This window comes from Euphorbia lathyris, chromosome 2 (assembly GCF_963576675.1).
Source record: "Euphorbia lathyris chromosome 2, ddEupLath1.1, whole genome shotgun sequence".
In the NCBI taxonomy this organism is placed as follows: domain Eukaryota; kingdom Viridiplantae; phylum Streptophyta; class Magnoliopsida; order Malpighiales; family Euphorbiaceae; genus Euphorbia; species Euphorbia lathyris.
Window position 1 is genome coordinate 56333381 of NC_088911.1, and position 10487 is coordinate 56343867.

Genomic DNA, 10487 nt, shown 5'->3' on the forward strand with positions numbered 1-10487 from the left:
TTAGGCCTAAAATGTTTTATCATATTTAGGGTAAATTACATCCATGGCTACTAAACACTACTAATTTTCATTGTACGTCTCCTACACTTCAACACATAATATAAAAATCAATCAATTTTACATTTTCTAACATTATGGTCACTAAATTTTAATTAACGTCTCACAATGATCATTGATGACCTTAAAATAAAAATATTCAAGAATTAAAGTTGTTTATAACCACTTTTACTATGAAACCATATTTTTTACCTTCCAAAATCACTATAAAAGCTCATTTTTTCGCTTCTAACCAAACAACACCTAATAAATCACATACAAAAATTAAAATTACAGCTGCTTAAGTTATCATCAATTCTTCAAAATTGCTATTTTTTGAGATAATCAACAGTCATTTTGAAACGTTCTTTGAAGTTTAATTGTCATAATATTAGAAAGTATAAAGTTGATGTTTAGTGGTCATATTGTAAAAATGAGTAAAATTCAATGATCATGAGTATAATTTAGCCTAACCCATAAAAATCATAGTAATTAATGGGTAAAGGCTATGCTTACTTTGTTTTTTATAAAGTAAGCCTTAATTTGTATGTTTTCACCATTGGATTAATTTTATACTCCATCATCCAATAGTGAAAACACACCAAATAATGATACTTTGTCAAAACATAAGATTAGTGTTTATTTTTTTCAAAGCATAAAATTAGTGTTTATAAAGTTAAAATCCTAGCTGTTGAAATTGAACCAATAACTAAGGGCCCATTTATTTTAGGGTGAAATGCATGAATATCATAATTAAGTAAAAAATTACAACTAAGTTATATTACCAAATTTAATTCTTAATATGTCATTATTCTCTATATATTATGATTTTACACTATAATTTAAAAACTCTAGACTCCAATTTATAAATCATAAATCCTAGAAAAAATATTCTACACTTCTAATTTATAAATTCTAATCCTTAAAATATATTAAAAGTACTGATTTTACTAGTTTGACATAATTCAAAATTATGACTTACATAGTTGTAAATAGTTTTTAAAACAAGAATTTCTATGCAATTTTCCCTTTATTTTACATGTTGTTTATTGTTGTTGTTTTCTGTTTCCTGTTACCGTTTGCTGTTTGAAAATGTTGTTTTTTCAAAAGGCATTTTCAAACAGCAGGGATTCCCTGCTTTTATAAAAAGCTACTTTTCAGTTACAAAAGGTAAACAAAATGCGTCTACCCAAACACCTAAAACTCTCATTTTCAATTGAAAAGGCGAATATGGAGTCAAAAAGCAGCAACCAAACATGATCTCTAAAAAAACAAACAAACAAACAAACAAACAGGATCTCTCTTGTTTGACTTCAATGAGAGAGGATCATGATCTTAAAACCTTGAAGAACATTATACGATACCAATATTAAAACCTTGATACAAGTTAATAGCATATTTGATTTTATTAACTCATATTTAGATTTTAATATTGATGTCGCATCAAACATTTATATTATATTTCAATAGTCATTGATAAAATATTAATATTGATAGTTATTAATAATTATGAATGTTGGTTCCAAAAAAAATAATAATTATGAATGTTTTTTTCTTTTTTTTGAAATAATAATTATGAATGTTAATGTGAATCTTTTACACGGATCCAATATTATAACCTACATATGAGTTAATAAAACTCCATATTTTTTTTGAGTAATAAAACTCCATATTAAAACAAAAATATTAGGTTTCGCTTAAACTCGTATTTAGATTTTAATATTGATGTTGTGTAAAGAAGATTGATATTAATATTGATAGATATGAATCAAATATTTTATTAAAATAAAAATATTATTATTATTAAATATTAAAAATAATATATTAAATATCATAGTTATATTTTTTCCTAAAAATTCGATAGGAGAGATGGGAAGTAAGAAACAATAATAAAATTAAATATATAAAAATATATTTTCAATATTTAAAATAGTAGTATATTTGGGCATAAAAATACACTTGAGATATTGATAAGGGTCGAAAACTCCTATCTTTAGGTACGGTTTTTAGGATAGTTTTGATTAGTTTTCATTCAATAAGCGAGCAAATCTCGCACTTTTATGCATGTGCGCGTGATTATTAGTTTTAGTATATGTTTTATTTACTTTTGTAGTTTCTAGTCGTTTTCTGATTGTTTTCAGGCAAAATATTGTCAAAATAGCACACACGTGAACTATCACTTATTTATTTCGGCTAATTGATCAACCAAAGGTCACACCAAACGATGTTTTCACTCAAATCTAACTACTGATGGGTCAATTTAGCCTTTGGACTAACGTTGTTTGGAGTTTATGTGCGTATGCAGGTTAAAACGGGATCAATTTTGGGCAAAAATCGCGTCTCGAGGATCCCCGGTAGTCGCTCGGCGAATTGGGCATGTCCACCCTGCCAAACTAGCCTCTTTAGGCCAGCTCGACGAGCTGGCCACCAGAGGCCATTTCGACGAGCTGCCCTGCGGGAATTAGTCTTTTGACTGATTCCCGGCCTCACGACTTCACAATTTCGCCCCCACTCTTCCACCTAAATTGGAAAACAAGTTAGATTAGGTTTTAGGCACGAAACTACAACTATAAATAGAACATTGTAATTGTAAATTAGATTCATCTTTCATCTTTTATCTTTTGTAAAAACCCTAAGCCTCCTCCTTGAAGAATCCTCTCCACCTCTTCTATCCACCATTGAAGAACACTCAAGCTCCGCTCCCGAGGATTATTCAAGGTTTCATCCTTCAAGTCCTAAGAAGACGGCTGCACTGGTCGATAGCTGAAAGGGATTTCTTCTCTTTTACATTCTGTTTATCTCTGATCCAGTCTAGGAATCTTAGGCTAATTGTATCATCATGACAACTAAATTCTCCATCTTTAATGTTAATTCAATTTTCTATTTTGTTCAATTGATTGTTCTATCTTTTAATCTTTGTCTTACGCTTTGCTTAATTGGTTTAACTCATTGATAAATCCAAACAAACACTTGGCACACATTGCGAGCTGAATCTGGCCTAGTTAGAGCCTATAAGATTGATGACCCTATAGAAGATTAAGCTCAAATTTCTGAGCCTTGGAGCTAGTTTCAGCCTTACAAGGGAATCACGAGCTAGGAACCACAGAAGGATAAGTAGAGTTAATCGCCTTAGGCACAAGTGACTCAGATTAGATTAACAATTGATTAAGGAATTAGGTTGAATCTGCCATTATCAGGGTAATTGCATTGTTAAGTAGCTCGATACTTGCAGGAGTAAATCCTGTGGATTCGATACCTGCACTTGTCCAAATTATTACTTGATAACGACGGGATACACTTATCCCTAGTGAGTCTATCGGAACGCTATCCGTAGGCGTATCAGATATCAAGTAGAAAATGGCTAATATTGAGATACCATAAATGCAATTTACCATGCGAATTAAGGGAAAATTAGTTTTCTTGAGGATTCATGGGGCCTTTCCACTCATTGTAGGTACTCTTCATTCCTTATTTTTTTGCTAGTAAACTCTAATTTGTTTGATAAAGGAGATGTATTCTATGCAGTTGATAGTTGAAGGATTATATACACCGTCTCTGTCTGTGATGTTTCAACTTAAACAGTGCAACTAAAGATTTTCAGCCCTTGGTTTGATCATTCATCTTGCCAATTTGTTCTTTTCATTTTGTAATACAGGAGCACATCTTGCTACTATAGCCTTGCTTTCTCTTCTTTGCTTCATATTACTCAGTCAGAAACTCATGAAACACATTTAGGTGGATTCTCTTCTAATTAAAGTTTTATACGTAAATTGGGACTTGAATGCAAAATCTTAGCTTAACATCTTTAACCACTCAAGTCAACCTTAATCAGTAGGTTTTTTTTTTAGTTCCTACTAGTTTTACCGTTGTTCCTCCTACTCTCCAAGACATTTTTATGCTGATTATCATTACGATAATTTTAAGTTTCATTAAAAAAGAAAAGCAAATATTTATTACAAAAGAAATTAAACAAAATTATAAATTATAAAGTCCGAAGTCATGAGAATGAGAAGGATAAGATTAACATAGAAATATTTCAATTTATATCTGAAATTGTTATTGGGGTTTGTGTTGTATCCAAATCTTATTGACATGTTTATGATATTATTATTTTGAACAGAAGCAATCAGTTTATGTTTGCATTATCAAAATATACAAGTAAGTATCCATGAAGATGAATGGAAGTCTTCAAAAGTAAATGAGAATAAAGTAGTGGATGTTATTTAACAAAATCGGAGATGAATCTAACAGAACAGAACAGAAGTGCACATGTTTATAGCATCTTCCCAAAAGGATTGTAATATCAGCATCGATCATCATATATACTTTTGGTAGTGTAATATTAACTCTCTCTTACAATTAAGTTTTAAAAACATCTAAGTATCAGAAATCAGAATGTATAAATGTTTCTGTTTTTTTGCCCTTTTGTTTAAGGACATGTATTCCTGTGTCACATCTTAATTAAGTAAAGAAGAGCAAAACCCTAAAATGCTCATCAGAGTTTTTGAAATTCAAAGTTGCATATTTGCAGGGGCAACATCGACTTTCATTATGTTTGTAATCTTTATTTGGAAGTGTAATATATTGCATCTGACAGATTTGATGATGATGGATTCTATTGTCCCCTCCCCAAACATATGGCTTTCCTCTTTAAGATGATGGTGCAAACACCTAATTAAAATGTCTAAAAATATTTACTAAAAAACAAACTGACTGTGATGCTCAAAACTAATAGTTCGGTATCCAATGAAACATGCACTAATAGTTCGGTATCTCATAAGAATTATAGAGTTAATTAATTATTTTTATTCTAATTTTATCCGTATTTAATTAATTAGCTCAAATTAATTTCATTAGGATGCCTATTTATTAAATTTCTTGATTAAATAAATATTCGAATCCAATTAAGATTCCACCTGAGTCTCATTTTCATCTAGACGAAATTCCTACATACTTAGCAAGATTTAAAGTAGCGGATAATTTGCGTCTTTTTAAAATAATGGTAATTTTGTTTTAATCACTAAATTTTATCATAAATTTAAGAGAGAACAATTACTTCTTAATCTTAGAGAAATCAACAAAAATGACATATATAAAGACTGAGTGAGAATATTTTTTGCATATAAATATCATTTTTGACAAATAGCTGTTAGCTGATTAGCTTTCTGGTTAGCTAATTTGATTAGTTGATTTTATAAACTTGTTTGGTAAAACTTAGCTGATTGCTAATAGCTATTTATATAAAATGACAAATAATGACATGATAAAACATTTATCTGAGATTAAAAGGTAGTAATTAGGGGTAAAAGTGTCCTTCAAAAGAGATGGACTAATAAACTAATTGAAAAGGCTCTTAAAATCAGCTTTTTCAAAATTAGCTTTTTGGACCCAATAAGCTCTTTCAAACAGCTATTAGCATGGATGGACATTGATTTTTGTTGCGGTCTTATGGTGGTTGTGGCGATGGAGATGTATGCGTGTGTTTGAGCAGGCGGGGGTGAATTGTCCGAATAAGGCAGCCTTCCTTTAGAGACAGATTGACGAGTTCAGGGAGGCTTTTAGTTTTGAACAGCACATGAATACTAGGTTGAAGCAGAAAGTGTTGGTAGGATGGAAACCACCATATGTAGGGTGGGTCAAATTGAATAGTGATGACGCGAGTAAGGGTAATCATGTCCCTGCTTCGGCTGGAGAGGTCATACGGAATGATCGAGGCAGGTGGCTAGGCGGCTATGTAGTCAATTTAGGAATTTGCACGGAAATTTTAGCAGAGTTATGGGGCCTCTACTTTGGCTTGCTTGGGATCGGAGATGTCGACGGGTTGTTCTTTAGTTAGATTCAACGGTTGTGGTACATATGGTGCAAGAGGGCACTGAAAATCGACACCATTGCTATTGACTTGTGAATAAATGTCGTGAGATGTGTGCACATGAATAAGAAGTCAAATTGGTGCATGTGCTTTGGGAAGGGAAATGTGCCGCGGTTTGTGATCCTACATGTATTTAGATTATCAATTTTGCTAATATGATGTGGTCATCATTAACATAATTTTTGCATGAATCCTTTTTCGACTCTACAAGTGCGGATGTAGTGGACTTACTCTACACATGAAATCAATCACCATTTCTCAACTAAATTTATAATTACCATACTTTTGCACTCAAGATTCTAAAAACATTAGACACTAGTTTGAAAAACAAAGCTCTTAAAGATTAATCAGAAATTAATCGGATTTGTATTTTATATATTCTTATGTATTAACAAACAAATTATTATGTTAAAGAGTTTTAGCTTAGTGGTGAAGTATCTTCACCTGCACCTTGACATGGCAGGAGATGTTAGTTCGAGACACAATAAAGGGAATTGAGAAACCAATATTAATCCTTCTTTAATTTAAAAAAAAAGATAAATAAATTATTATATAAATAGAATTAAAATATGTATAATCATATCTAAAAATAATAATATAAAATGATTTAATATAGAAAAATATGCATATTTATAACATATATCTTTGAAATGTGACAGGAATATTTCAACAATACAACAACAATATCATTGAAACAAAAAAAGACAATGTTAAAAGTGAAATTTAATAAAGCAAAAAATAATAAAAAAAAAAAGACTTTTTTTATTCTGACTGTCACCATGTAGTCTATGAAGCATCCAGGCAGCCTAGGTGCAAAAAAAAAGATTTGGGAGCAAAAAATGTCTAGGAGACTAATCAAAGAAAATTGCAACGGATTCTCGATTTTAAACACATACTTTTAGATTGTCCAAATCACCATTCTAATTTAAAACTTCAAAAAATGTTTTTTTTTAAATCATTTCTTTACTCTATAAATAGTATTGGGCTCCGCCATTGGTTTTCATGAAATTATATATATATATATCACAGTATGAAAAAATCCCACCACAATGTCCACCAAACTTTAGACACAAATAAAACCACAAACCCTACAAAGAGACAAGAGAAAGACATAGTATTGACTTATGGTTCATTTCATAAAACTAAAATAAATTAAAAGAGATGTATTAATTTATTTGGTGTAGTTATGATGTTTTCTCCTAGGCATAGATATATAGCTATGGATGCCATACCCAAAGTCAAATTGCCCTTGTCGAGTATATGTATGTGGATATATCTTTATCTATGCCACCCTTTTTCTTTGGAATTTATTTATATATCACCTAATACATCATTTAATAAAATTGATTGGTCATTTGAACTTTTAAAATATTCAGATAGTCCCATCAATATCAATTTACATAAAATATAATCAATTAATCAGTCAGTTGCAAACAGTTAAATATGAAAGATGTATTGCATACGTCTTATAAAAAGCAAAACGACTAAGATCGGGATATACGGTTCTAATATTAGAAAAGACAAGTTTTATAGTTAAGCAAATAGTCAATTAACAAACAGATTCATTAGTATTCAGCACAAAATTAGAAAACATAACATGTGTTTGGGAATTAACAAACATAACATAAGCCTAATTTTGAGTGCCCCGCTACCCTTGTGGTCTCTCTTACTCCAGCTGGCCTGTGAGTTTTTCGGTTAAGATCTTCATCTCTCTTTCTGGCTAGTCCATCATCTTCTACCTCTATAGTCTTCTCTTTGCCCGGCGTCAGCTCCTCCCCGATGGCCTTAACCCACTCGCAAACCCCTCCACCCGCCACGTCAACACCCACCATCAACCTCTCTGAATCCTCTGATTCTACTTCTTGGGGCAACTGGGTGCTGATTGGGAAGCTAATCACGGACAAGAAGTTTAGCATTAACGTCATTAGATCCATTCTCAACTAGGCTTGGCGACACTGCGAGTGTTTTTCAATGACTAGAGTAAGCCAAAATACCTTCTCATTTGAGTTCTTGTGTGAGAATCATTCTAAGCGTATCCTGCAATAACGCCTCTGGCTCATACATAACCAACTCCTCGCTATCCATGAATGGCCCCCTAGCCTTACTATTCATCAGATTAAAATGGATATTAACCTATTTTAGATTGAGGTCCTGGGCATGCCTCCCAACCAGATCAATACTCAAAATGTGGAGACAATTAGTTCCATGTTTTGTAGCCTGGAGGAGGTGGAGTTATCGCCATGGAAAGCGAGTATGAGGCTGAAGGTGACAATGGATGTCTCAAAACCATTGATGCAATGCTTCAATTGTCCTTCAACCTTCCTACCACAAGGAAAGAAGTCAATCAGGTATGAAAAGTTAATAGATTTCTGTTATGGTTGCGGCATTTTTGCCACCTGACCTGAAACTGTCCAGCCCCTCCTAGGGAGACTGCTCAGGTCGCGGGTCAGAAAGGAAATGGAAAATTCGGCCCTTGGATGGTAGCCTATCCACCTCGAAGATACCCCCCTTCCTAAGGGCAGGCTCCCCCTAAGAACGAGTATCTTCTACTAGGGTTTGCAACCCAACTCCGGCTGGCTAGCCCCAGTTCTAAAGCTCTTGATCCCTCTCCGCTACTGCCTTCCACTGTGCCGCGGCATTGGAACTTGGACTCTACCGGTAAGGGGGTAGGTGGTACTGTCGTTGTGTCCACCAATGTGGCCTCCAGGTCCAAACCTTCATCCACGGGCCTTACGTTTGATCCATTAGTTTGTACCATGGGTCCTTCCTCATCCACTGTGCCTAGTGAATCAATAGTACAATTTGTGGGATCTACTGTGAAGGTGATTAAAGATCTCTCGCCGCCAAATCTTTTGCATGGCTTTCCAGCAAAACCTTTTTATCTTTTTCACTTGGGACCCAACCCAATAAGTAAACTCGAAAACTTCAACCCGCCTTCTGACCCTCTTATCTCCAAGGCCCATCTTAGCCTTTCTTTGTTAGGTCGTGGTGATCCCGTTGGAATGACTACACTTGAAGCTATTCCCCATGATTGGGCCTTGGAACCCTATGAAACCTAACCCCTGGATGCGTTGTTTCATATGCATGTGGCATTGCTAAAAGAGCACAAGAGGAAGGGGAAGTGTGAAGCATGACATGGTCTCCCTGAATCAGATAAGCATTTCCTCGTGGTACAGAGGTCCGATTCTGATGAAAGTGGCCTGGTCACTTCCCATACAGTACAACAACTTAGAGGTGTGGAGCCTTGAAAATGGAAAAATTGGCTCGAGCTCTGGGTAGCCAAAACTATTGGAATTTAGTGTCCTAAATACAATTGTTTTGGATATTAATATTAATGAATAAATTGTTTATTTGGTCATTTGTTTAATCAGATATATAGCATTAATATGTAACTATATATAAAGGCACAAATCTAAAGGAAGTAATCCTAAGTTTATTCAAGTAGTTATAAAGTGTTCATACAAGCATGAAGTGAGACTATACTTTATAATAGACTGATAGACTTAAAGTGAACCCAAGTCAAGTAATATGTTATAGGGATTGGCATATTGCTGTTGAGACTTGCATGTAACAGTGTTTTCTGTCGAGACAGAAAGCTGATCTCACAAGCTTTAGATATTCCGATATCTAGACAGTTACATGGATCTGATGAAGGAGTTCATTAAGATTGGGACCCGACTTGAGATAACAGAATGGAGTGATTTATCTAATGTGTCAACTGTTCATCTCATCGGTATTAGTAGGTATAACTAATCCTCAGACTCAAACATTCATTAATTAGTAATTCTGGATTGCGGAGTCTGATACTTTGATTCTGTGCGAGCACGATCCAATAGGTGAGAGCGTATGGTGTGTGAGAGCAGGGTTGGGTATCACGCGAAGTAATTATAGAATGATTAATGTCAGATTGAGCATTCGTCACTTCCGATAAATGGGAGATATATCCAAAGGGCCGCTTATGGTGAATTGACTGAAATCCTTGCAAGGTGATACAGTTAAGAGTAGAAATAAACATTTCACTTAACTTATCTTTCAGAGTGAATTCAACGTGTACAAGTAAAACCGGACTCTTCGCTATATGTAACCTTGACACATTCCATGGTTATAAGGAATTGACCGAAAGGATATAGTTGATGAAGGATCGTATTATACTGTACCTAATACAGAAAGGTTAATGTCAGTTATCAACCTGACTTCTTAATTGCTCTGGGGGAATATCATAGGTTCTGCTAGTAACAGCTCTCAACGGTATTCCGTTATATATATGTTGGAATTAATCGTGATGAATAATTTCAAATGATATATACGGCTAGTGGCAATAAAGAACCTAATGGGTCGCATATGGGACTTGAAATCGGAGGACGAAAATGTAATTAGTGGGACATATACATATGGGCCGAAATTTACATTAATTTAGGGATAAATTAATTTGATTAATAATTATAATTTGATTATGGTTATCAATTAAATTAAAAGATTATCTGATAATATTAATTAGAAGTTTTATGTGATTGAAACTCTATTTAATTATCTCTAACATTAATTAATTATTAATTTGATTAATAATAATTATCTAGATATA